The following is a 3587-nucleotide window of genomic DNA, read 5'->3' as shown; positions in this document are numbered from 1 at the left end:
TTTATTCTCAAATATCTCATGGTTGTTTAATTTCCAATATCGTAGGCATGAATTCTACGAAGAGGATGGCTCATAATGGCCATGAACCCCAACCGTCTCCTCTGTTTCCAATTATAGAACCAGCCCAGCCCCAATTTGCCCAAACATAGCTCTGGTCTCACATATCAAAAGTTTGTCATATAAAGGCACTATCATCCAAGAGAGGCAAATTCAAAAACTAGCAATGTTAAGTGTAGACTTTAAGCATCCAGTACTACAGTAGACCACGTATGCAATTAGTGGATCACGTATGCAAATATCATATGATGTCAATGTATGTAACTTAAAATCAACAAAGCAAATAAACATATAAGTAGCAAATAACCTTACTACACCCTACGTATTTCGGATTTCTCTTTACATTCATATCTTTATATAGCATCGTACGTGACTTTTGTCTACTATTTCACCAAGTGTGTAACAAATAACCTACATAATTTGAGGAAGGGAGAAAAAGGTTGGTCTAAGTATAAGAAAGGACACTTACACAGTTGAAACTAATACCTTTTGTGATCCGTGTGATAATTTTCCCAACTGCTCAAGCCTTAGTTGGAATATTAAGTGCACGCCCCTGAAATATAATCATGTCAATTATTTTTCCAAATAAGTCATATATAACTATCACATTATAGAGAATCTGACAACTTTGACCAGGACCCTATCTAAAACTAAAATAAAATTATATTTAAAATTATAACTATCACATTATAGAAAATATGATGAAGTTATGTAATCACACTGTAACTAAGATTAGTGAGAACAGGACAAATGCTCTGACACCAAGCAAATGAATCTAATAAAACTGAAGTCCCATTCCCAGGATCCTATTGGACACATGCTTGGTCTTGATCCAATAGCCAACCTTATGAAAAGCAACTGCCAAATAAATTGTTGTGACACAAATGAAATATATGCAAAAAGATACGGGCTAAGTTGCATTAAAATACCTCATGTTTAAATTTGCTAATTTGGCACTTATATTCCCTCAGTTGGTTTTTGAAGCATTTATATACCCGGAGTTGTTTAAAATTAGCACTTTAATACACTCTATTACGCAAACAAGAAAATTTTCATCTAAATTTTTTTCTGTAACATTCATATGCTAATTTTATTACTTTCTAACTATTAAATTTGCTGAACTTACTATTAAATCTATCCAAATTTTATTTTTCAAATGGAATTATGATATGTTTATATTAGAACATTGGGCAGGATCAACAGTAAAGTTAACAAATATTAATGAGTAAAAAGCTCTAAAAATAGTATGTGAATGTTATACGGGAACTTTCATGTGATTTTTTTTTACATTTGCTAACAAAGGGTACTAAAATGCTAATTTTAAACAACTCAAGGTATATAAATGCTCCGGAAAAGTAATTGGGGGTATATAAGTGCTAAATGAGTGAAACATAGTGTATTTTAGTACAATCTAGCCAAAGATATAAGATATTTTGATTTGAACTAGTAGAAGTATTTGTAAATGAAAGCATATACATATATGTATTGAATAAATCATTCTCTCCCCTAATTTTCTGTTTTGTCAACTGAACACGCAAGGACAGTTAAGCATGGATGCATAGGCTGGAAGAGCAACCTAGGAAATTTAAAGCATAACAAGTTATGAAGCTCCTCTCTGATACGTTTAAATTTATTAACCGTCATAAGTTTTTCTCTGACATTTACAATTGAAAACATCTCTAGTCCATCAAGGATATACTCTATGATTATGCCTCTTAGCACATCATATTTTCAAATTTAATACAAGTTTTCGAGCACTGAAGCTTACTCTAGGACCACACTATTGTTCACGTTGGCACATAGCCTTACCATCTGTACCAAAGTGTTTTGAGCAAGATCTAGAGGGTTGTCATCAGAAATAGGTTAGAATTGTTCATGAATAGAAAAGAAAACAATCGTGCAAATTTAGACTACAAATTAAAATTACTCAATATGAAAGAGAATATGGAAGTCCTTACCTGCCTCTTCTTTCGTCCAGTTTTAACACTATCATCAATCAAAAAGTTTCAATAACCTTCTTCCAATGTAATGTTCAATTACTATCAAGACTTTAGTCCATTGAGAGAATGAGAACCTGAAAAGGCCTGATTGTCATTATTATTAGTTGAAATTCATGAATACACAAGAGAAAAAACTAGTACATACTTTAGGCTTCTGCACATGTAGCAAGGTTAAGAGTCTGTCTAGCAACTGGAATTTGCCAGCTGTTCAACCAATTTTTCCGCAAGTGGATAAACTTCTGTTGAAATGGCAAGAACTAATGTTATACAGATAGAACCTATTGAAATGATCTGATCATGTTGAGGCCTATAAACACACCAGTTTTCAAAAAAACATAGTTAGCAGGACAAGGAGTAAAGACAAGCTTAATTAAGACTTACCCACAAGTAATTAAGAAGGATGTGACACTAGTTAATTTAACAGAGGAGATAGCCAGAAATAAATTGAAAAAGGATTCATGTAGGTGGCCTAAAAAACTTGGGATAGAGGCTTTCTTCTTCTTCTTCTTCTCATAGAGACAATTATTTCTCTTGACATACAAAATCATGTATATTCAGTTTCTTTGACACGTGTCATAAAATTATGGCTTCTAATATTGGTGTCCATTCTTCCTAATAGCTAGTTAGTTTCTTTGACACGTGTCATAAAATTATGGCTTCTAATATTGGTGTCCATTCTTCCTAATAGCTAGTTAAGGCATAGCCCAAGAAAACGAAGATAATTGCATGCAATACTATCCTTTTCATTTGCTTTGTGGTGTGGCTGTTTATGCTCAGTTGGTTAATTAATTTATTTATTTTTTACAGTTCTTTTCATTTTTCGGTTAGAATGTGGAAGGTTTGACACCATATCCTCAATTCCACAGGATAGTAGTTTCATCACAAAAAACAATCCTAAAACTAAGAAAAAAGGATGAAGGAAAAGAAGAAAGAAATATTAGAGAAACAAAAGAAAGCAAGAAATGGCAAGAACTACTGTTTAGCAACTGGTAATTCATGAATACACGAGAGAAAACTAGTAAGTACATTGTGATTCTGTGCAGGTAGCAAGGTTAAGAGTCTGTTTAGCAACTGGAATTAGACATGTTATACATACATACATATATATGTATATGTATATATACATACATACATATATATGTATATGTATATATACATACATAGAAAGAGAGAAAGAGAGAGAAATTCTTTTGTCAAAAAAGGAGAGAGATGAAGGAGAGATGAACTTATGTCAACCTAAATGGACAAATCTTTCACCAAACTTTCCTACCACTCCATATATATATATATAATACAGAAGCACAATGTACTTTACTGATGTTTTTTCTCGTGTATTGCTGAATTTCCAGTTGGTTAAGCATTTAGTTCTTGCCTTTCTTGCTTTCCTTTTGTTTCTCCTAATATTTCTTCTTTTATCCACTCATATATATATATATATATATATATATAATATATATATAATATTCATATCTTGCATGTATCCCTAGGTATCATCAATTGATAGAAAGTTTAGTGGATAGTCCACTTAGG

General features: G+C 32.1%; 1 long non-coding RNA gene across 5 annotated transcripts in view; it reads right to left on the bottom strand.

Annotated features, from left to right (window-relative positions):
• LOC109832697 overlaps positions 304 to 3587 on the bottom strand; it is a 16037-nt gene continuing 12753 nt past the window's right edge. For all 5 annotated transcript variants that reach the window (XR_002244884.1, XR_002244883.1, XR_002244885.1 and 2 more), the window contains 3 exons: positions 2203 to 2296; positions 2016 to 2131; positions 304 to 610 (listed from right to left, as the gene is read on the bottom strand). This is a non-coding gene — a long non-coding RNA (uncharacterized LOC109832697). The remainder of the gene's footprint in view (positions 611 to 2015; positions 2132 to 2202; positions 2297 to 3587) is intronic.

Source organism: Asparagus officinalis, chromosome 3 (assembly GCF_001876935.1).
Source record: "Asparagus officinalis chromosome 3, Aspof.V1, whole genome shotgun sequence".
In the NCBI taxonomy this organism is placed as follows: domain Eukaryota; kingdom Viridiplantae; phylum Streptophyta; class Magnoliopsida; order Asparagales; family Asparagaceae; genus Asparagus; species Asparagus officinalis.
Note: the sequence above shows the minus strand (reverse complement) of the source record. Positions and strands in the feature narration are given on the sequence as shown.